At 45.1% G+C, this 25,921-nt stretch overlaps 1 protein-coding gene across 1 annotated transcript in view; it reads right to left on the bottom strand.

Annotated features, from left to right (window-relative positions):
- Positions 1 to 25,921, bottom strand: part of LOC105686090 (protein neuralized) — a 69,532-nt gene that overhangs the window by 28,420 nt on the left and 15,191 nt on the right. The gene's annotated exons all lie outside the window — the stretch shown is intronic.

Below are 25,921 nucleotides of genomic sequence, written 5' to 3' on the forward strand. Positions count from 1 at the left end.
AGTAATTAGGGGACGGATTGATAGCGACGAAAAATTACGAAAGATATTCGTCGACGAACGCAATGTGCGGTACAACGGGATATCCGAAGAACAGGATCATATCACCGAGAGCGTCGTTCGTCATTTCTAGATATCACAGGAGAATCGATATTCCGATTAAGTTATTCCGCTTTGATATTTGCATTCGAACAGGTCGTCGTGGCTCTGTCATGGGACGAGGGATATCCTGCGAATCCCATGGAAACCCGATCCATCTGATCGATGGACGATGATTCACACTAGAGATATCTCTGGCCTTGTCGCGAAACGCGCGAGAGATGCTGCAACCGTAACGGTAGAACGATTCGGGAAGCGAACCACGTCACGTGGAGAAAAGAGGAGGAAAGAGAGGGAGGGAGGGAGGGAGAGAGAGAGAGAGAGGAAAAAGAGAAACATTTATCGCGCTCCCGAAACCCCGGAAAAAAAAAAAAAAAAGGTACCGAGAAACTGCGAGAACCGAATCCGACGGAGATCGCGAAATACGTTTAGTTCTAAGACAGGTATACCTGTGGTAAAGAGACTGCCCAACCCGTTCGAAATGAAACGAGCGACCCATGGCATTTTAATGAAAAATTCGTTTGGCAGCGAAAAGGTGAAGCTGAATCACGGATCGATTAATAACATCGTTGACTCATGCGGGCCCCTGTATACGATAAGTCCTTTCGTACGGCCCGTACACATTTATTGAGGGGCAAAAAAAAAATCGGGGCAGATTAGAGTCGTTGGAATGAAATTAATAAAAATATAATTCAGGTGCTGCTGCAGTTTACCCCTATATCTTGTACATTATTAAAATATTAATATACCGACTGTGATATGCGCACCCGGTGGTTGCTTATTTTATTTCATATACGGGAGTTTGCCTGTACCGTGGATACCTTCGATGAAGAGATAAAATTCAACCAACTGCACTCTCGATCGTTTTCCATCTCCGGAGGATGACTCGGAGCATCACCCACGGATGCGGGTCATGCATAGTCCGCGCTCCGTCCGTTAACGTTTCCAGATTCAATTCTGTGGAGACGAAGAAATCTTGATACCTGTCGGACGTTACACGGACGTATACATCTCGGCGGTCTCGTACGCCCGAGCCTTCTTTCGAACGCTCAGAAATTTCTTCATTCGGCTGACGTAATTTTTTGAAAACTTTTACGTACAACCGACGTACGTAACGCGGTGTCCAAGTATAATAATTATCAAAGTTTCGTCTCTCACGCATAGAAACGGCCTAGGCGTAGTTCCTGCTCCTGAAGTTCCCCCCCCGCTCACTTCCGTTAACTAAGTTTATAATTAACCACGGAAAGAAGATAGATAAATACCCTGCGCTACGGGCTCCGAGGTGAGGATTTTATCGTAAAGCCAACTTTTGCGGGGAATCGAATATCTGCCTTTTTTTTTTTCCTGTTACCAAGACGAGGTCGAAATGCCATGCGGTGGTTGGGTTTATTTTTCCTTTCTCTCGTTGAAAAAATTTGAGAGATGCACGTGGCGAATCCGTTTCGCGAAATCCCGTTCAAAGCTGTGGGGCTAAAAATGGACCGTAGGTTGGACGTTCGTTGTCTGCCCCAATCCGGTATAAAATTCGCTGCGGCATAGGAAAACCCGGAGGCGTGGAATTAATGAATCATTGACTGCGAAAGTGCAGAACCAACTAACTCGCATCGAAAAAAGATCAGCGAGGCAAAAGCGAGCGAGACAATCTCGAAAACTTTAGCTGCAACTGGACGAGAAATAAGCTAAATTGGCTTTTCTACACTCGATGCATACGAGATAAATTTCAACAAACTTCATCACATAAAATACACATGAATTTCGTCCAAACCCCTCCAACTACTAGCGAACTGAGTTGTCCCCCTTACGTGTTAGCTTTCACCCGTATGTTCCATCCTCGTTGAAAGAAAATTATTTGGACATCGACGCGTGTGCGTGATACAAATGGTGCAGATAGGCCGTTGCAACGCTTATCGCCAAACACGTGATAAAAGTAGACACAACATTTTTTTTTACCTGCTCGTAAAGAAGCCATTGTAGTTCGAATGTACGAAGGATAGTTGAACAATTTTTAACGACGAAATCGAATGAGCGTAGAGTGAATAAAAAAAATGAAGCCGCGATTAAATTGGGAGAGAGAAAAAGAAAAAAAAAAATACCAGCGCGTGATACGTGGAGGTATAAAAAGTGTTGACGTGAAATTGGATTTTATTATTACGTTAGCCACCGACGAGCAGAGTTATGTACACGTGATTGTTTTTAGTTCCCGAAGAAAACTTCATTCTGAATTGTAAAACATCGCTAGCCATGACGAGAACGCAATCACTGCACTTCGTCGCATACAAAACTAATAGACAGTACACACGCGGGTACGTACGTACATGCATACGCCCGTGTTGTTACATTTGCATGAGTATAAATGTTAGGACCATTAAATCGGGAAGAGAACAATCGGAGAATGTTATCTTACGTTGCAAAACAAGCGCTTGTGTTACTCGTAGTTCAGCAGTTTTCGCAAAACTTGCAGCTGCAGAGATCGACTCACATTCCCCGAGTACCATATAAGAAAGTACAGCGTAATGATCCGGCTTAACGTGTCCGATGATTTGTACGTGGCGTGGAAATCTGCGGACGTCGGCGTAGGGGATTTCGGTAATCTTGGCCACCGCGAAATATCGAAAATATAAAATTACAGGCGAAATCGAACGGCGAATTCCTTCAGTTCGTTTTTTGGCGAACGTCGAAATGTGCAACATGTAGATGATACAGGTTACACGTTGTACCGATCACACACAGAATCAACAAGTTGGAAGGGTGCATAACAATCGAATCACATTCCGCACTTTTCGTGGCCGAAACGCACCTCACAGAAATTTCGGGTTACCTACCCTCGTTATGCACCGTGCGTTATGTGGGGTGGTCGCCCTGCGAATCCGTGTGCGATGTGTCTAGTGCACTTAAAATATACGAGGGAATAAAATTCCCTCTGCGATCGATATCCACCGCAACTGCAGTGTAATGCATGTATAACGTATACTTATCCATATGATACCTATTCGAAATGTTACGAATTTTGTATCACGTTCGACGATAGCGTCTTGGAAGTGATTTTACACCGGTTACGCTAAAAAGCGGTATTTGACGGGAATCGGAAGCTATAGATGGGAGCTGAAGCTAAACCAACACATCCTCATTTACTGGCGAGAGTCTGATGATCGGACGGATGCCCACGGCACCGTGTACACGGCTTCCTCTCGATGATCGGCAGACATCCTCTCTTGTGTACTCTATACCTGGATTGTTACGGGTCTTACCTAACTGAGTGAGTGAATGAGTGAGTGAGTGAGTTATGCCTCCCTTCCTCGAGTAACGACTGTTCATTCACGAAGGATCGCAACCGAACCACCGCATTATTAGCCGCGCACATACGCAACACCGACGGTCAGTAATAACGTCACCTTTCGGTAAACATGTTTCCTCATTTTATCTCTCCTTTTTTAATTCCTTTTTGTTTTTTTTATTTTTATTTTTGTTTCAATTCTCTCTACCTACCTGCGAGGTTTGTGCTCTCCAAACATTTATTAGGTCGTGTTACACAATTTTCAACCGAGATACGCTCGCGAACCGATGCTTCGAAACCACACCCGATGAGACGTGATAATTTTTCAACGAAACAATAACGATACCCGAGGAGAGGCAACCGGCAATTTTTGTCAGAAGCCTCGGGGACTTTCTCGAGCAAAAAAAAAAGACACGAACCAACTACGCCAAAAAAAAAAGGTGTGAAACCAAACGAGTTCCCGGTTGTTGTTCGCGATCAGTTGAACGTTTTAGGATCTCCCAAACCTGGTTGGCCCGTATAGGCATAATTCGTCTCCACGATTCCACAGTAAATTGTGCAATCAGGTGATAGGTAAGTAATAATTGTTGGGCGAAGGTTGTATCGACTTCTCGGAGTCTTTTATCTACGAAATATATATCGAGCGGGAATACATTTTCACGTCCGGCAATTCTGTAGAGGGCTCCGCAGGGGTGACCCGCAGACCAGGCGTGTCTCCGTTTCCTTGCGCGATATCCGTAACTCGGGTAAGTTTAACTCGTTCACTTGCACTCCCACGGCGACCCGTTCATTAAATCTGTCTACATGTGTTTCTCTCCGACTCCGCTACTTAATGCTGTATGTGCCTCTTTGCTCATTATTTCCACACCAATAAACGTACGCTGGAAAATATTGTTTCTTCTGTTCTCCCAATTCAAGCATTGTGACGACGAAGTACAGGTTTCTCTTCCTTTTTTGCACAAATTAAAAATTCTCTCGCATTACTCAGGTAAAAAGCTACAGAAAATCAGCTTAGAACATCCTCGCATAAAAAAAAAAAAACCAGAAGATCGCGAAGCTGGGAGAAAATTCGAAGGTTTAATATTCCAAAGTACAAAGAACGCGTGTTTCTAATACACACATATACGTCGCGGTTACAGGAGAGCGCGCACGACGAGAAAGGGTGGAAATTCCGTATTGCATGCCCTTCGTTCCTGCAGTAGATAAAAAAGTCGAAGTCGAATCCGAGCCCGACGCCGAAGCTTCTAGGGATAACGCAAGATAGGAAAATGTTTGAAAAGAGAAGAAAAAGCGACAACGTGACAGCCGCGCTTCGCCAAATCCTCGTAAAGCACGGCTCAATATTATACGCCCTCCCTCGAGGCCTTGACAGACAGAAGTAGTATATTTCATCGGAACGTTTGCTTACGCTATAAAATTTCATATCTACATCTGTCTACCCTCTCGGTCCGGGCGGGTCTTAGTACCCCGAAGAGAAGGGCAGAAATTCTCCTCTCTGTCCCCGTAAGAGTGCAGATGCATTCGGCACAGAGATACACGCATACGTGTACATACCTACGATACGCGTGTACGAACCGAGTGGAAATGGACGAGCGGCGTACCCGCCGCATACCCACAGCGATAGGTAGGAACTTCGGGACGCTCGGGTGTGTGCGTGCTTATAGAATATAATATAGGGTGGCGGAAGTTAGAGGGTGGCGACCGGAAACTGGGGAGACCGGCGCGTGCCCGACGACGGGGCCAGGTTCGCCCGGAGTTGAGCCAAATATATATTATATACGTATATATACATATATTATAGTCGCACACACGCATACGGGACGAGCTTCGTCGTCATCCCTTGGAAAATATAGCAGCGGAGGCATTTCGGAGGTGTATTGTCGGCTCGGGTTACAGACAAAGGGGATCAGAGGTTCGTTTAGCGAAGGTTATCAACCGAAATCTTGGAGAAGCCGTTTAGAAACGGGATAGGAAGTGAGGGTGGAAGAATCGGAGCAGGATCCGAAGTGTCGCCTCGTTGGCTGAACTTGCGATTCGACGTATTTCTTCCTTCGATAATTCCGAGGGTTTTTCGATCGCGCGTACCGCGATGGAGTAATTCAATCGAATAATACACGGAATAATGTTTCTCGTGAATTGTGAAAGATCCAACGAGATTCCGGATTGAGAAACCCTGACCAAAGGCACCCTTCGCGATCTCGATCCTGCTGCAGGACCCAGAACACGAGACCTTTTACATATGTACCTAACGTATATATAGCTTTTGGAATCACCCCTCCTCCTCTCCTTTTTCTTCTTCTACTTCTTCTTCTCTTTAGCTTGCGCATCTGACAGAGGCATTGACCGAAAATAATTCTTTTTTTTTTTTCTTCTTGCCTCTTCTTTTTCCCCTATTTTTGTCTGACTAACGTGTATCGCGAAAAGTATACGTACCTCTACGTAGGTATAATATAGCCGGACTCGCGACACATACAAGTGCGGCGGATAATCGTAGGAGAATTTTCCTATAGGAACGGTATTTGCTAATCGTATTCCTATATCCGTGCATAGAAATACCCTGGGAAATTGGATCTGTGGAATTTCTTGATCGATATTAGAATACCTCGTCCGCGCTCCCGCGATGCATCTACATAGGTGTACGCGTGCAGCGTATTACATAATATTCCACATATTTTCCGCCATTTTAGTCAGCGGAAATAAAAAATATCAAAATTAATATGGAAATTCTGGCATATTCTTCATACAGAAAAAGAAAAAAAAAAAAAATCAAAAAACGAAAGCAAGTCTGTCTACACATCATGCGCAGAATCAACGAAGCGTTCCACGTATTATAAATTGAAGTTCAAAACTGCAACTAATTATAATTCCTCTTTAATTAAAATATGACATGCTTATGAATGCGAATCCGATCTATCTTCAGAGGACGTTACACTAGTTTGGTGTAATGATGGAATTGGTTTTCAAAAAAATAGAAAAGCAAACGCTCAATTTTCTCTCTTATGTTTTTCTCCATTTTCAATACGCAGGATGATGAGGATCAAGCTACGAAAGTGATTGTAGGTACACGATGGCGAATACAAGCACGTGTATGAAGCGGATACGTGGACGTGGGTATGCGCGCGTGTAACGGAGAGGACGTGGCATGGAAATTGTGTCGGGTTTAAGGTGTTGCTTTCCTGAGGAAACGGAGACACGCTCCGCAACTCCGGATAGGTTTGACTCCCATATATACCAAACTAACAATGCGGTACTCGTGGAGAAAAAATATTACACGTTGAGTCGTTGTTATAACTATACCTGAATATACCTCTACATACAACTTAACATCGAAGAATATATATTCGAAAATTCATACGCACGCGCGATATACCTACGACCTAAGCAAACGTTAATTTAACGTCATCTTCTTTCGGGTACAACCCGCGGCGATGACGACAAGTAAAAGCAAAGATCGAGAGAAACCGCGAACTGTTGCGTACCTTTCGACATTTTGACATTTTGACGTCGAACCCGAAAACGTCAGATTTCTATCACACGTACCGATCGTCGCAAAAATGATCGATTTATCCCTGGGCAAAAAAAAAAAGAAGGAAACCCCCTCGAATCCGTGTCGAAGCCTCTTCGTAGACGTGGAATTTAAGTAACCTTTGAGCTTCGTCCAATATTTGTCAATTGAGAATAACTGTGGTCAAAGTCGGACGAAGATAGGTATTGGGACTGCACTATGAAAACACATGAGATTCGAAAATCAACTATTTTACCGCAGCATACGTAATGAAGGTGTGAATTGACTCAACGTTGAACTACATAAAGTCGTCGAGTGATTGGAAAAAAAAAAAAAGAAGCTTCGCTCTACTCGCTCGACGATCCTCGGTGCGATACGTGTGCTATATCGGAGAAGATGAGTCTCGTGAGCTACGAAACGAGCGCGGGTATACAAACGACACGAACTACTCGATGAAAACGACCTTGTTGTGCCCTCCGACGAGCCATCATTATTTCATTACACGTTGATCCTTGTCTATGCGTGCACGAGTACTTGAGAATAAACGATGCCTATCTACGATCCGGCTATACGCACACCCCGGATAAGAATATCCAACGTACACGTATAAGTGATCATCCCAGCTGGATAAAACGAAAAGAAGAAAAAAAAAAAAAAAAAAAAGGAACGGAAGAACAAGCCGGGAATCATTTCGCTCGCGAATCAAATTCAGAATCAAACTTTCTTTTATCGTAGGAAAAAAAAAAAACGTCGGCTACCGGCGAGCCACTCTTTATTATGGAAGGGAAAATGAAGAACGTGCAGATGAATCGTCAGATATCGGGGCGATGATGCGCGGACTCCGACTCCCGGCGATATATTGGGGTTTCCGGAATCTTGTGAATATCTAAGCAGATGCAAGCTATTTTTGTACCCGGGGAGAATTTACATCTGGAATACGTAGGCATTGACGAGTGGTTGCTTACGCTATAATAATATACGTTCACATACATAGGTGTGCGTATAATATACTTATAACGTAGGTGAGAGTATCTCGTTCGTGACTTTGGCTCGGTGTTGGTGATTCATTCAGAATCATTTATTCATTCAACGTTGATTGTACGAAGACTGGCGGGCGCGCAGTGGTGCGCAGGTTTTTTTCTTTTTTATTGTTTTCTTTTTTTTTTTTTTCCGTACACGTGCAGGACACGTACGTACATTTTGTGCGTGTATCGCCGTCGTTGCCGCCACCGCTACCACACGTCGGACTTTTCAAACTTAACTCAACCCTCCCGGAGTGGAAGGCCTTTGCCCTTTTGGCCTTTGTATGTAAAAGATTCCTTAACGCGATTTCCTTTGCTAATTTATTCGGCGGTTAGACCCGTAGTTTTCAGATCGTTTGATCATCGATTCCCCCCCTCCCTCCCTCCTCCTCTTCTTCGACGACCGCGCGCGTTGGTCGCTGAAAATTTGAATTAGAAATCGAACCAGTGAAACGATGGAAAAAAGAAAGGATTCGCCGGAGAGCGGAAAAAACAAAAATGTGATTGATTGACTTAATTTTTTTGGACATAGCTTTCCATACAGGTACAGGATGTATTCGATATACGCATACGTCTAGAGATGTTTCTTGTACCCACCTGCCGGTCATAAGCTGCGCTTTTGTGCGATGTTCGCTCGTATCGAGTACGGACATTTTATTCAGCAGCGATATATACAGGAGAGTTCGAGTAGGCAGAACCTTGAGTCAATCAAAAGTGTTACCTACGTGGCGTACGCGGTTGACAGGTGAACGTATAACCCAACGGTATAAGAGAGTAGTAGGTACTATAACGATCGTAAAAAGCGAGAGCCGGTAATAAGTGAGATGAGAAAGAAGGGAACGAACAATGATATGTAATAAAATAAATAAAATGAAAAAAACAAAAAAAAAAAAAAACAAATACGCGATTGCCCAACTAGCGAGTAACTAAAAGGCGTAAAAGTCTCCGTACATATGTGTGTGTGTGTGTGTGTGAGAAGGAAGCAAGCCCTTGTGCAGCTGCCCATCTCGGTTGGGTACATCAATATCTCGGGAGTAGGTTGAAGAAACCGAAGAAACTGCATAACGTGAGCGCTGCGGCGAGGTGCGACCTGGCAACAAGAGCGGCGATCCGGGATCGGGTAACGACCAGTTAAAATCGAAGGTCAAGTTCGTCAAAACGATTTTCCCCTGCGAACGGGGAAAAGTCTCGATGGATCGTACGTGGCGAGCTGAATTTTTACTCTTTGAAAAATTGGAGCATATTTACGAGGCGAAGCGAGAAGATCCGAGTGTTTGCGCGAGGCGGGAAATTTTCAAAAGCGCGTTACGCGGTGCGGGTTGATTTATTTTGTTATTCTTGTTTTGATTTATTTATTTTCTTCATTATTTACGAGGGCGCGCATCCCGCCGCGTTAATCGTAACGCCGAGCGGAGCTAGAGAGTAAGCGCTCTCGAGTGTCAACGGTTAGGTAATATAAAGCGATCTACTTTCGGCCGCGACAAAGTCCCATTATCTCGTTATTCAAATAACTTTTATAATACACCGAAGCGCGAGCGGGTATAGTATATTTTCAGCCGGCTGTATCTAACCCCCGTGTATTCGTTGCCGAGTGCCGAGTGCCGAGGGACGCCCGACTAACTCTTCTTTCGAATTAGGTCCGACGCTCTCATTCCGACGCCACGCACGGATCAGACCTCTGCGTATAGATAAGATTGCTGAATTAATACCGAGCCACCGTACCCAACGGTTAACGAACCACTCTCGTACAGGGACTGCGAAGACTGCCCACGACTTCTCTTAATACAATCGAAGGTTACGATACGATACGCGATGATGGGATACTCCCACGAACTGGTGTCGAAACGAGTGACATAAAAATCTATCCAACTCGAAAATTTCATGAGATGTCCTTCGGGGTTTCGGAGGGAGACTCTCGAAATACAGATCAGGTGTTCGTGGTTCCAGCATTTACACCGTTTAAGAAAGATTGTTATTCACGTTTCTCGAGGGTAATTACGAACGCCTCTCCGAAACTCGTATCGTAAACTCCCGGTTTGATTGTATTTGCACTGTGCACGGTAGCCGCTGCGGTTCCATGTCCTTATATTTTAAGGCACGCGCGTTATTTTTGTAGGTAGGCATTTATAATAAAGGCAATGGTAGCAATGCCGATATACCGGCTACTTTTACTGTTTACACCGGTTGAGGCTCCGCCTCGCACTCGATGGCAGGTGCGCGTCGCGAAGAAGTAGGTATGTACTGCTACGTCGACGACGATTCGGCCGAAGTTTATCCTCTGCCGTTTCGCGTTTCATTGAAAAAATAAATTCAAATTAACGAATGAATAAAGTCCGACGAATCGCAAGCGGATGGATGAGAAAGAGATCGGAGTGTTCGACACGTGATAGCATCTCGTCCGAACGTTTCGCGAGCAGCTTTTCTGTTGCAGAAAATATCGCTCCGACGAACGGAAAGGTGTTCCCCAAATCGTGAGATCGATTTTTTAATTCCACGACGCTGACTGGGAAGAAGAAAACGGGAGAAAGTGATAATCCTTATCGCGATCACCGCGATGTTGTCCTACGAGAGCGTTGAGAATCAGTTCCGAACAAACGCTAATAATACCGCAGCAAGAAATGGCAGCTGTCTCATTCCATTTTCATCTAATTATCGAGAGAACGGTCAAGAGAGATGCGAGAATTTTATACCTTTGGCCTGTACGTCGTTGGAGAACGGTGAAGTACGTCTGTGTCCTAGAGGGGAAGACAGGTGCCCGGCGATGTGCCCACGAGAGGTCTCCGACTCCTAGGAGTACGTCGGGACCCTTGGCTTCAGCTACGCCACGCATTAGGACAGGTGCATTTCCGTGGGAACGCAGAATTCATTCAAAAATGGTAACTTCGAAGTATAACAACGCTTCTTTTGACGTCCCGAATGCCTTTCGAGTTGTTTCGCAACACGAGACACTCACGATTTCGCGACATTGACCTGAAAAAATGTTCGATTCCTTCCTATATGGCTGATGGAAAACCGAGACGTTCAATTGGTCGATCGATTGACTATGAGTTTGAGTAGGTGTGACTGGCGCCGTTCTCATCCGGTGTAACCGTTGTTACATAAAAACTTGTTAAATTGTGCCACGCCACCAACGTACTCGACGCCTACGCGAAAAATGATTAGCTAAATAACGCTCCGGCGAAACAGAATGAGAATTCACGATACCACTTGGCTGGGGGTGAGAAATTTTTTGGATTTTTTTTATGTTTTATTGCAGGCACCAGTTGATACGATAAACGACGCTCGAGATAAATCATAACTTACCGAAGGGTAACTAACGCCAGAGAAAGTTCAGGTGAAAGAAAACTTAACACTCCGCTTGGTGTTTCAAATATCAACGGTAGAATTTTGAAGACCTAGCAACCTGCTCCTATTAAAACGCTCGTCCTATAAGAGCGCAGCATCTCAGATTTATATTCACCTGTACCATCTGTCCCACAGCTGATCTTGCTCAGCCACAAAGTTTTCTCAACAACGTAGTGGGGAACTTTCGGACGAGAAAAGTAATAAATGCAGCTCGAAGTGCATCTATTGAATTTCTAGCTTTGATTTCACTGAATTTATGATCCAGCATTCCACGTCAAACGGGCCACTTTTTTCCAAAATATCGGTCGAACTTGATGGGATCAGTTCGTAGCTCAATTGAGTTGACGGATTCGTGTTTCTGAAGTAAAAATACGTTAGAAAAGTTTCCTACGATCGATTTCGGAAATACTTCCTTCATTTTTGGCCCAAAAATTGAAAAAATCCAAAGGGGTACCCCTTGGAAAATTTGCGATTTTGGGTCAAAAAAAAATATTTTATTTTAAATGCTATTCCTATGTATTTTGACGTCAGGAATCCGAATCCGAAAGAAAAATTGATCCATCTGCAAAAATGATCGAGTTATTCTCATTTTTTCACATTTTTTGGCATAAATTTGGGGATATCTCGAAGGGAAAAAATCGTAGCTCAATTTGGACAACGGATTCGTGTTCCTGAGGTCAAAATACATAAGAAAAGTGCCATACGATCAATTTTTAAAAATAAAAATTTTTGGCCAAAATTTGAGATTTTTCCAAGGGGTACCCCTTACGATTTTTTCAAATTTTGACCAAAAATTTTTATTTTTTAAAATTGATCGTATGGCACTTCTCTTATGTATTTTGACCTCAGGAACACGAATCCGTTGTCCAAATTGAGCTACGGTTTTTTCCCTTCGAGATATCCTCAAATTTATGCCAAAAAATGTGAAAAAATGAGGATAACTCGATCATTTTTGCAGATGGATCAATTTCTCTTCCGGATTCGGATTCCTGAGCTCAAATTACATTAAGATAGCCTAAAAAATCAATTTTTTTTTTTTGACCCCAAAAAGCTGAAAATTGGCGATAACTCGGCCAATTTTACAGATAGATCAATTTAACTTTCAGATTCGTGTTCCTGGGGTCAAAATACGTAGAAAAAGTGTCTTTCGATCAATTTTAAACATAATTCATTTATGGCCCAAAAATCGAAAACATCCAAAAGAAAAAAAAATCAAAAAGTTTTTTATTTGGGTCCATATACTATTCTCATGTATTTGGATCTCGGGAATCCGAATTCACAGGTTAAATTGGTCCATCTTCAGAATTGATCGAGTTATCGCTAATTTTTCACTTTTTGGAGCAGAAATATTAAGATTCTGAAAATTCAAGAATTTTTCTGACGTGGAATGCACCAGATTTGTGTGCAGCAGATATCGAGAAAGAAATTGTGGTTAATTCAGGATTGAAATTTTGAGCAGGTTTTGTCATTCGCGTGTCAGCATACCCTGCGCAGAGTGTGGGGTTGAAACATTCGTAACTCTTGTAATTTTTGTCCATGTCTTCCACTAATGGAGGATCTGCAAATAGATGGGCTTCGGGGTAAAGGTGCTTTCGAGGGCGAAGGCAATCTCCTAGAAAGCAGTAGTCGATATTCGTTCACCTGGGAGGGAATCCGTGGCACATGCAAGTAGAGTTATTTATCCTTCAAAAGTCAAACAGACTCCGTGAATCTTAACCCTCATTTTTTATTCATAAAAGAGGGTCAGCTGGTTGCAGAAAAAAATTTCTCGCTGCAGAGGTTCCAGTCTCTTTCAATTCGTCTATTTCTCGGGGATTGGAAATCATCTCTGCAGTTGTTGAAAATCCGGAAGAACAATTTTATGATTCTGAACAATCCTGATGCAGTTTCTGTAGATACAAGATTTTCAAAATATTCAAAGACAAATCCATACTCGGAGGAGTCTCTTCGGTCCAGATTTAAAGCCCCGCAGTGAATGGGAAATAAAAAAAAAAAAAACTTACCGCAAAGTGAACTAGAAAGGCAAGGTTACCCTGTAGTAAGAAAATCACGCCTTGAGGGATGAATCGAAGTGGGAGACTATGAAAAAAAAAGTGTCCTTTTCCCTTCTTCGACTGAAATATCCCGTTTCTAAGAAGTCTATTGAAATCGGTAAAGTTTTCGTCCCGCAGCGAAGGTCCTCGGTGTGTTGCGGTGGAGTCAGGCAATTGCGCAAACAAAGTATCCCGAGGGAGTATCTGTGCGGCTCTAATAGTTTCCTAAATGGTTTCCAATAGCTGAAAAGTGAATACTGAAAGGCTTTTACCCGCAGAGAAGATGCACGGAGTATACCTGAAGACAAGAGAGTTTTTCGTGGATCGAACTCCGGATCCTGCAGCACGAGAACGGTAATAGACGTTTAAAGGGCTTTTCGAACGAGCACAAAGCGCTCTTGAGGCCATAAGGTTCCCTGAGGATCTTCGAATTCGGATTTCGTCAGATCGGACTCTGCACTCGCTTTTCCATATTCACGCCATTTTTCATATAAATTAAACCCCACAAACGGTCACGATAGGAAACCATTAAAAAAAAATCGCAGCTTTCACGTCGGATCAAAGAGAAAAGTGAAAATTAGATACTCGCTTTTCGTATCATCGACTCTTTGACGAGTGAAGAATATTCCGTAGAGATGCGCCTCTAGGGTCGTTTGACGGTAACTTCTAACCGAATGACCAGATTACGCTGCTTCCTGCATGTCATGTATCGTTATATCCAGACGGAAGCAGAATTCATGCGGAAGAGATAAGATGAGCATATTTCCGAGAATTCGAGGAAAATGCCACTCTCCGTGCTCGAACAGATAGTCAATATTCGAACAGAGGACAAAAAGCAGAATAAAGAAGCAGCGAAATTGAAAGCGCCGAGACTTCGGGGTTGAAACGTCTCCAAAACTTCTAGCGGGACCATTGAAACGGTTCCATTTTCCGCACACCTTCGTCGCAATGTTGGACGCAACGTTTCTTTTGTGAATCAGCTGAGACCCGAACTGCGGTGCACAACGCGATGTTAAATCACTTGGCATGAAACGAACAGGTATAACTCTCCGAGTATTTTTAGGCCCAGCTGATTCTTTACGTCAGCTACAGCTGTGTACTCGTACCTGAAAACTTTTCAGAGAAAATTTTCGAAAAGCCTTGAGGAATCATTTACGTCCTATGCGACAACCGAAATTTTTCCAACAAACTTCTGGGCACCGCAGGATTTTAAAAACTTGAGAAACTACATTTTCGAAACCTGGATACAAACGGAGGGAAGAAATCTTCCCGAAGCAAATAAAAAAAAAAGAGATCGTCATAATGATTCTGTAGAAATGTGGGGTTTCGTACGTGAGTGTAAAAGTATACCTTGTACCCGACCACGACCACCATGTCCTTATCGGTGACAAGAATTCATTGCATTATCTCGTTCAGCTGGTATTCAGCACCGCGGTGCATTCCGTGTGTATCAATACTCGTATGTACCTGTATACCTTGCACCAGGTAAAATACGCTTTCACCGTAAAACAACATAAGAGCGAAGTACCGCTATGTCCACCTCGTGTATAATCTTACACGGACGGCGTTGCGGAGCAGCGGTCTTTTCGACAAAGTCCCTACGTCTGAGCTTCGATGCCGAAAATTCATCCCCCTTTACAACGGATTCCTCCCTCGCGAGAAGTGAAGCGCCCTCGACCTCGTCCGCGCCGTTCCCGCAGTGAAAATCGATTAAGATGCGGTAGCGGGAGATGGGAAATAACAAGAAGAAGATGCAGCGCGGAGGATCAACTTGAGACATCCGCAGAAACGCGGGGTGACTCCTTCGGCTCTCCTTACGTGGCGTGCGGCGCGACAAAGGAGTCGCAGACGTACGACAGGTGCGGGCGCGTGCCCTCGCCCAATCAGAAGCCTCCCTTTCCTCCCCGGTCCCTCTCACACCGAGACGCGCGTTCTCCCATACACGCGGACGGCTTATCCCGAACGCGTTATATGCGACACAGGGAAATAAGTACGTACGTACGTGTAATACCTCCGCGAGCAAAGCGAGCACCTTGCATCATCTTTCACTGTCGTTGGCTCGTTTCACGGCGAGCGTGTGTCGCTTGATATTTCATTGATAAAATTCCGAAATTAAACGCCGACCAATTATAGGAGCGGAACGTATTGTTTGTCCGAGTCTACGCCTTGTTTCGATACACAATAGAATGTTTCTACATCGGTACCGAATTCCTGATACTTTCCGGTATCCCGGTCGCATCGAGTACGTACACAAGTATACGCGGATCGTCGTAACCATGTTTTATTCATATACCGCCGCTACTTTGAAATGGAATTTTTACGGAACGGCAACGAATTCGGTTATCTGGCAAAGGAGCAAATATTTCTCACCTGCGACGCGCGCCGTTTAATTTCATATCCAGATGAAACGCGCGGACATCGTCGCGGCGCGTCACCTATCTCGGAAATTACATACGAGAGATTTCTCGCGCCGGTGGAATGCCGATGTTGATCGAAAATGGGAAGCAGGTGATATTCTTTTCAGTAATTATAACTCCTGCCACCCATAATCAACTTAATAATTAATTTTTCCCCTCCCATTAATGGACTTCGAATTCCGTCGGAAACGGTTATTGAAAAAGAGGTGTACATTAACTGATAATTAGCAAATTAGTCGTAATCTTGATTATGTTCACGTTGTCACGTTCGTTTTGAAGCCTAATTTTTTGCACGTATTTTTAGCAACGTCAGAAAAATCTTCCCAAATTAAAGTTTTGAGAGATTTGTGAGTCAAAAAACAAAACTCGTACGCTATGCGTAAAAGTTTAGTTGGAATTAATGGAATATCTATGGCAGATTATTATAAATTGCATCGATTCCTCTGTAAACAGGAAGCGAAATTACTACAAGGACCTCGTTCAAAATTGAATGCGATTAATTTCGTCATACATGTATTTTCCAGCGCGATGTAAATGCGCGTATTTTTCGTTTTTTTCATTTTTGTTATTCATTTTATTGAATCGCTTTATCGCGAGTCCAATCAGATCGCAATCGGTTTGAGAAAGAGTTTGCGCGCCGCGCAGATGTCACTGTATATCGGGTGGGTTATGATTACAACTAATATGTACTAATTAATAAGCCCGGTGAATATTCAGCGACTTTCTCTCGCGTGGCATGGCACGTTCCCCCCCTGACAAACGGTGATGTCTTAAATGGTATAATTCAGGTAAGTGAACGTCGCGGTTTGCAGAGACAAAATGAGGTGACGCGTAGACTGCGGTGTACACGTACGTACGTACGTACGACACGACACGTCCGCGGTACGGAAACCAAGGAGAACGCGTACCGCACCCTGGTACCTGGTTCACAGCTGGCCCCTCAAGCGAAACCCAAAAGCTCACCACCGCGCTGTTCTCCGGATGAAAAAGATAAAATATTTTTAATTTACGACACTATACCGCACAACCGTGAACGCAGCGCGACGACTGTCCAAAGGAATAAACAAGTGTCCCGCCTTTCCAATGATTTACACGCGAAAAGTTGTTCCGAACAACGTGACGGTAACAAATTTCGATCACCGGATCGACACATTCGATAAATTTGTTGTTTTTTTTTTTTTCTTTCTCAACTTGTATCGCTCCGGGTCTGTCGACACTGTGTATACGCGCCTGTACGCTAACAGTGGTCAATGAAGTGTAATTAGGTTCTAAGGATTGCTTTAACGCAAGTTAAATTATTATATCCGTTCAAATATCACTAAATTTAATTACGCTATGAACCGTCCGAGCGGCGTACGTCATGTTATTTAAGACCGACACTCGGCATTGTGTTGGAAATTCATGACTCAGGAGTCGAAGAACTGGCCGCTGAGACACCCCGTCATGAATCATCGCGGATCGCGGGCGTCGCGAAGTCTCGACGTTATTTACTCGATTCTTTCTTCGCGCAACTCGTGAAGCGATTCGAAAGAAAACTTCGCTCGCTGTTGAATTTCGCTGATCAGATTCAAGTGGATTGCGAGCGACGTTTAGCGAAACTTTTCGTTCGAGCGACCGGTACAAGAGTTCCGAGTCGCGACTCCCTAAAAGTGGAGGAGGAAGCTGTTCGCAACGGTGAAGCGTAAGTACTACTTGATAATTAATTCGCGTATGATTGAGGCGTAGGATATTCACTCGTCGGAAGTTTATGTCTTCGGAAGAACTCGACGGTTCGTTTGGCCGTATAATCGAGTTCCCGAGGAACCTGCCTGCACCTGACACGGTCAAGGAGAACGGGAGCGAGCGTCGAGGCTGCCGACACAAATCAAACAATAAACTCTCCGGATAGTAGTTGAGCAGCTTTGTTAAAACACTGACCGCAAACCGTTCAGCTTAATTTATCGTATCTTTATTTTCATTTTAGGGGAAGCTAATGACTGCGACGCGCACGGATATTACTTTCCAGCATATGCTCGGCACGTGCGTCGTTCGTGTCGTGAATACGACGGACGACAGCGAGAGGGCTAGTCCTCTGCACGCGTGCTGTTTAGTCTGCCGCCACGTCGCAAACCGCACAAACACAGGGGGAGGCCAAAGAAGACACCCTCACGTATAGCTGCCTAAGTATAACCCCGAGCGGGGCTAGCGCGTGTCGTTCGTTACATGCACGCGAACAGCTGATGACGCCGCAATGCGACGTATCATAATCGAAGCGCAATAAAACCTGGAAGAGAAAAAAAAAAACGAAGAAAAAAAAAAAGGGGGAAGAGAAATCCAACAAACGGACGACGACCCACGCCGACATCCGATGGAAAAGACGGAGACGCGTTGTCGCGGCTCGTCGATACGTTCCGATCGATCGATACCGCGCGGCCGAGTTATAAACGTCCGGAGGAGTCGATTTCCACCCCCAACGGATAAAATAATTTGAATTACAAGGTACAGCGAGGGCGGACGATTCGACAAAGCCTCGATCGAGACTCGGGTGTAGATTCGCAACGCGAAATCAGGGCATCCCGCGAATACCGCGGCGAGCGCAGTGCCTCTAAGCGGATCATAGATCGTACGATACACACGACTTAATCCGTTCGCCAGACGGGTAAACGCAATTTCTATACGCAACGTTGGTCAAAGGCAATCCTCCGGAACACCGCGGGAGACGCGGGACTTACTACATCCCCTATCGATTTTCCACCGCACCTTATCGCTCTCGCGAATAATTCATTTATAAGAGACGAGAAAGTTACCGGTCATTTCTCATTCCGCACGCGACCCATGCAGAAATTGCAGCCGTTCCGATCGCCGTGCGATCTGGTATGGGAAAAAATAAGCGACGAAATTATATCGGAGGTGTTTTAGATCCGGCCATTGAAGCCACGTGCAGCAAAAGTTGCAGTTCCCTGCGGAAGGAATACCAGGTGGCAAAATCATCCCCTGTATGTTTCTCGGAGTGCATCGGAATTCGAATGGAGGGGTCGAGTTCCGAGGGGTGTACGAGGTAAAAGTTTGAATAATCCATAAGGGTTCGAGAAAATAGAGGGACCCTCATAATTTCGGGCCTTACACGGCACTACCGCGATCGTCCCCTTCGCCGGTCGCTCCGCATCGGAATTTCGGAGGGGAGTGCCGCGTATCCCGTGAGTCCAGGTGGGGTACCATTGCGCTCCCCTTAGTTTTGGGCCTTACGCTATTTGCCGGGAGGGACTAGGGGGGGGACTTATTAATGCATCGATTGCGTCTCTCTCCCGTGCTCCCCGGGTCTACGCCAGGTGCTCCGGGCCCGACGGGGGCCCCGAAATATTTCACCCTACGTCACGAATTTGAATCGCGAAATAAATGGCAATGACGAGAATCACCTGGTGGCGCGTACCAGAGCAGCAGCAGCATCCTCTGACGAGGTCCACATCCCCCCCTTCGGGTATCGTGCGAAGCCCAAAGACAAGAGACCTGCACCGTACGAGTACGAGCTGACCCAGGCATATAATGTACCGCAGGTATACCTACGTAGAGACACGCGACGAACATCTGCAAATTTTGCAGCACACGTGTGTGTATACGGTCGTGAAAAGTAAAATTGATAATAATCGTCGTCATTTTATATACACCAGGCGCCGGGATAATCCCGTTCAAATGCAAAGAGGTTTATACGCAGCAGCGTGAAGTGTACCGAACACTATTATGTTATAATGATTATCATCGGTACGTAAGGTATGGATGCGGGCGCATAGGTGTGCACAGAGCTATTTGCCGGACAGTTACCACCGTGATCCATCGTTGGATGATCGTACTTTTTTTCACAACCGCTGACACGTGCCCTTAAACGCTTGATTAAAAGAGCGCCAGTTGCTTGGTCACGTTTTGAAGAAATTGATATTCCGAACCAGGTGCGCGGTGGCGAGTTAAATATTTTCAGACACCCCATGGAGGTAAACATTGAATTTATAAAAATAAAAGATAATCCTTGAATTAGTCTCGGTACACACACGTGGACACCGATTCCGTTTCTTACCACATATTTCGTGTGGAATGGATGAAATTAAGACTGTTTATTCTTTTCATACCCGTCATCGTCTCGAGTCACCGCAGATGTGCGGAGATGAATAAATAAATATCTCTTTGCGTGGATATCAATAGGATAATATGCGGCGGATTATACACATCCCCATTAAAACACACGCGCATCTGTACGTCGCTTTTATTATGTTCGATGTAGAGCAATTTATTGGCGGTGCAGTTATGGCGGACAATTGTACCTTTGGAAATCACTGGATCCTGGAGGCACCTGGACTTCACGGTATTGGGCGCACGCGTGCACGCGGTTTACGGTACCGCTGGCTACCCCGTCTTTTGGACGTACACCCGAGCGTACGTACCACCTATATCACCTGGTGATCACATGTCGAAGGATTCGATTTTCTCCCCTCCTGGTAAATACTCCCCCCTAAAATTTCGTTTCCAGCATCCCTCTTCACGTCCTCTGAAAGTGAAGGATACATTCCCCGCACTTCTATCTGTTTACGTCTCACCCTAGTTTCCAAGGGGGTGAAATCGTCACCTGGATATCACCCCGCAAATCTTGAACAAAGAGTTTCCAAACGGGGCGTAACTCAGGGGTTACCTACCTACCTACCTTCGATCTTAAGGGATGCCGAGGACTTACGATCTTCGCGCGTGCCGATGAAAAACTGCCGTCACGTGCCGCGGAAGTGTGCGCGCGATGAGTGGACGAAAAAATATCAGAAGGTGAACTTTTTTCCGCGTTACACGTCGAGGTAAAATTTCGATTTCATAGGAGAAGAAGAACACCGCCCCCCCTGCGAGCAGAAATTGTATGTAGATGATATTCGATGTTTCAGCTGTCCATTCTGTTCGATCATACGGTGTCTTTTGGTTTTTTTTTTTTTTATTCAAGTTTTTTTTCTCTTACCGTGATCACAATAAGTAGCATAAGTTTGCATAGTAATGGAATACAGGCGCGTGGCGGGCCACAGGAAATGAGACTTTTTTTGCCCGCACTATACGAAAGGGGAGGTCGAGAAATTTGATAGGACAACGGACGCTTCCACATTAACAGATACGATCGAATCTTTTGTTTGCTCTCAGTCTCGTCCGAACAGTCGACCGATTCATAAGTAGGATCCTAGGACCACGAGGGCCGCGTGGCTCTACGGGGTGTATGTAGGTATTCTTAAGCCTTGGCTATTGTGTTCGAGGGGGTATTAGAGAGTAATAAGGCTTCGGTATGTCGTACCTGACCGAAGATTTCTTTAGTTTTATGTTTTGTCAATGAGATATTTATTCATTTAAATGATTACGAATCATTTTCCGCGGATTTTCAACGCCGCGCTTTCGCCTCGCAAACACTACGCGGTAATACGCATACGGCGTCTCTCTTCGCGTTGACCGATATAACCGCGACGCCGACATCAAAGTTGAAACGTACAATCGCGACGACGTCTAATTTACAGCGGGGAGATACCGATCAATTTCTGTCTCGACAAAAAAGAAATAAAATAAAATAGAAAAAAAAACATACCCAACTCATTACAAATATTCGAGTCACCGAGCATCTGTCCTCCAGACTCTACACCGCTCCCTAATCATCCCGCGAACATAGACGCGTTACCGGTCTATCGAACTCCTGAGCTTCCGAAACGTGAAATAAAAAAAAAGTCAACTCCGTCGACCGAGAATACGCTCCTAATTACCCGATTGTTACAGCTTTATCGCCAACGATCGGTGGAACGATGTAAAAAGAGGAAGGGAGAAAAAATTGATCAAGGAGCTCGGCCCACTCGAGTGTCTGATATGCTGAAATGTCTTTGAAATATGTTCGTGTAACAAAAGAAATAATAAATGGATATAAGCCGATGGCAGTCTGCAGGAGGGACTGACCTACACACAACGTTGGTTAAAGTGAATGAAGATATGTTGTGAGTGGTTGCGTAGCTCAGCATTGTTTGAGAAACAATAGCGTCTGGGCCGAATTCAATTGCGGAGTAAAAGGGCCTCGGTTGTGCCCAGCAGGAACCGTCGGGAGTTCCTCGCCGCTAGTCGGGCATGTACCGCACGGTACATACCTCGAGCACCTCCGCTTGGTAACACCGCAATCCGCATCCCCATCTCTGACAGGATATCGCAATACGATGTAACCGCGTGTACGGGGTCCACGACACGTACCCGTATACGTGTATCTACGACCGGGCATTTCATCCATTACCTGGCCATTCCACGGTCTGCCTCCTTGATTCACGTCCAAGACATGGGGGAAAACTTTTCAGCGGGACTTACTGAATTGAAATCCTCGAGGCGGGTCGCTCGGCAAACGAGTCGCTCGCATTGTGCTCTTGAATTAACCCTACCGCAGCATCCAGCGACCCTCCACGGTATACCACCGATTCTTAACACCGTGAATTTCCACCGGCTGCAGTCTCCTCTGGATCGGCGAAGTTGGAAGTCCGCTGTGCGCTCGGTCTACGTTGCGTCAGGTATAACACCGCTGTTATTTATCGATCTCCGGCACCGTCTTTGGCACGTGCAACGCTCCAACGTTGCAGGTAAGGTCTTCCGAAAGACGGACGGTGCTACGGAGCATCTTTTCTTCGCAACATTCGAAAACTCAGAGCTCGGTGCTACCTGACTTCCATTGAAAGTGACGCGGTATTGGGACGAATCGAAGTAGATTCGTTTCGTTGAAACGGCATACGAGGAATGGCATAATAATCTTTCTCGGGGAAGCTGGATGTATCGGTGGGGCTCTACCGCAGCACGGTGTTTTCAGAAGAAGAAGAAGAAGAATAAAAAAAAGTATTCGAAGCTATACAGAGTCTTGGAGACGTCTCGGAGCTGTTGCTGCTGTTGCCGGGGTCTCTGGCGAGCCTGGCACGCGTACAAAATCTTGGTTGCGGGGTTCGAATCGCCCCTAACTGTTCGGAAAAATAGACGTCCCTTTATAAGTCTTCCCGAGCAGGTCGAGTTTCATTTTTTATCTTGGTCTTTAGGGCGATTACCGCGCACCGAGGAATTCTTAAAAGTTCAACGAGATCCCGTAAACGCGGGGTGCCCACCGTCGCCGGGAGATTGTCCTATTTTTCTGTTTCTTTTCGCCTACTTTTTTCTCTTGCCGGCACAGGACTAAGGAGACTCCATTCGAGTAGATGTTGAAACAAGTGGTAATTAAGTAAGAAGCAGCGGGGCTAACAACTTGACCGAATTTCTCCAGCCCCGAAGTAATAAGATTCGAGCTCTCCTGAGTGGCGAGAGGTCGGAGTCGGATTGGAGAGAACCAATTTGTCTTTCTTTATTTTTACGGGCACCCTAATGGCCACGCGTCTATTTTTACTATCGCGCAGGAACAATTCTAATCCCCGTCGGTGCTCCCAGCGCGCAAGGTCAGCGGAGTCGCTTGTTACGGTCGAGCTGACCAATGTCCGAATTCTGAAGAATATTGTCACATGTGTCACGTATATCGTCGGCATGATTGAGTCTATTTCTTCCCTCCGATGTCACCCTCCATCCGATATCACCCCAATCGAAACTGACCGCAACTGACCCACCACCGTTCAGCTGCAGTTGATACAGCAAATTGTCGCATTTGTCCGAAAAATCGTAAACAACCGACAATTGACCATCGACGATGACAGGCATTGTGTGGTGTTCATCTGGCGGACAGAAGGAACGGTCAGATATCGAGATTATTATCCGATCGATGGTGGGTCACCCGCGCTATTCGTCCGATTGCAGATTGGATTGTGCGAGCTTTCGGAATACTGTTACTTTTGTTGAATCACCGGTAGAGAGTTTTTGGATGTTACGCCACGTGAGGTAGGAAAGTAAGAAGTTCAGAGGACGTAAATTTTTCGAGAAGTTGCCTCGTCGTTTCTACGTGTTCCGCTGGCAGAGAGATTGGCGAATTCTCATTCCCGATGCGACAGCTGCCGCACCGAGTCACGAATATCCAAGAAGCTTGAGATGCATTCAAAGTTCATACCTCAACGGAAACTTGGAGTACCTTCATGTGCCGCGCTTCAATTTCAGCAAATTGTACCTCTTTGACATTTGGCAAACCACAATTCGCTACGCTGTTGGGCCAAACTCCATTTCAACGAGAGTAAATAAGATTATTTTTTCTCGCCGTCGGTTAAACTTTGTATACCGAGAAAAATTACGAAAAAAAAATAATCTCGTAACAGTCGAGCGGAGAACATAATTTCGAAAAATTTCTAATTATCAATTTCCTCATCGTGTATGTTATTATAATATATCGAAGGGATCCTAACAGCACGTATATCGAGACTGGGGAGCCATAAAATTTAAAGCACCCGCTTCGCTGCGAAGTAATTTGCGATTAATATATAGCAACCGCACGATTAATCTGGCGCGGTATCTTTCGATCTGAAACGATGAAAGCACCTGACGAGAATCGACCGAGCGAACGCCATACCGAAAGTAATATGGCCCTCGGAGATGTTGCCGAAATAGAATCATCAATCGCGTATAAAAGCAAAAAGGGAAAAAAAGAATTTTAAAATAGAAAGAGAACCAAATTAAATAGTACAAAGCGATGCACGTAGCAAAACTTTGTTAGAATAAAAAAAAAAAAGATATTAGAAAAATGGCCACGTGCAGCAACTCGGTGGAGCGGTGTCAGCTGGTAAGGCCCAGAAAGAGGACCATAAGGTCCAATACGTTTAGCGGGTTTTTATCTAGAAAAAAATATCTTTCACGTTTCCACTCGCTGCCGTTACTTGCGGTATCCACCTATGTAACTTCCTTTTTTTATTTATTTATTTTTTTACTTTATTATCTCGTACAGCTCACTTAGTATCGTTCAGTGGTCTATAGAAAATAGACAACGGGAAGAAAGAAACCAGACTGGCGGAAAATCTCAAAACCCCGCATGCGTGCTGTACATCGGTAGTGGCAATAAGTTCGATATCGTCACGGGATTCCTCGTGGTTTTACTTTTTTTACATGTTCAACCTCCGGAAGCCCGATGTGTACAGGACCCGAACAGAATTTCGTGGCCTTATAAATTAAACAGCGTTTTGTCGAACGCTTCAAATTTAATTACACTCGGTGCAAAAATTCGGGAACTCGATCGAGCAGCGAGCGTGTCGGTGAAAGGAGACGGTGGCGCGTGTGTGTGCGCTGGAAGCAGCGGGTTCCCTGACCCAAAGAGAGCCCCTCAAAGTCCCATAGTTACCCCCACCGAGCCGAGAGGAGAGGCCGAAAGAGCCGAAGAGCCACGCGCCAGCAGCGTGCAGCAGACTCATTGTCTTCGGAGCATCGCGTATGCCTCCGTCTTCGTCGATCTCGAAATTCCCAACATCTGTCGGACTCGCTTCCGCGCCTAATACCTTCACTTGACAACAGCATCGCCCGCCATCGTGCGTCCCACACCGTTACCAGCGCCGGGCATCTCCTAATTGTTGGTTGTTTACAGAAGGCCCTCTGGCCCGGGCTGAACGCCGGGCGACCGTTACATTTGAAAAATTCTAAAGAAACCACCGTACAGATAGCGACGCCACGCGACCCAGCTAAGCTGTTTGATTTTTCTTCACTCTTGATTATCCCTCGTTACGTTTGCTACCGTCGTTATTAGTTGTCATTTCGCGCTCACTAATTGAAATTACTCTCTCGACTCGGGCAAATTTTCAATCGATATAATTGGCAGGACAATTTTTTCGATACATCTGTTCGAAAATTATTCATTCCTTGCAAGCATTGCTCATATACGCCGGGACTTCTTCTCGATTTTATTCCCTTTTACGGGCACGGAGTATTCTCGTCACTAATTGGTATGATATAGTAACTATACAAGTTGCCAAAAAGTCCGAGTTGATTGGTACGGTCAATATTTACAAAAACCAACTCGAAGACTTTTTCGATCCTCAGCTCGTTAAAAAGGATCCTCCTTATCTCAACGCACGAAAGTGCACGACGTGTTTAAATTCGTGAAATTATTACCGATACTGCATTTTCGCATAGGTGGAGAAAAAATATAGCATTTCTTCGAGCGTCGTTGACGTCCGGATATGGACCAGTGTTACAAATGTTACACCAGGTGCAAGAGTTGTACGTCGACTCCTCGAAGCGAATAATATCGCGTCAATCGATACGAGCATAATATAGCGCGAAACCTATCACCTCGATCGGCACTCTTTCATCGGGGCAATCGCGAGTACCTG

The sequence above is a fragment of the Athalia rosae genome, chromosome 1 (genome assembly GCF_917208135.1).
Source record: "Athalia rosae chromosome 1, iyAthRosa1.1, whole genome shotgun sequence".
Classification (NCBI taxonomy): domain Eukaryota; kingdom Metazoa; phylum Arthropoda; class Insecta; order Hymenoptera; family Athaliidae; genus Athalia; species Athalia rosae.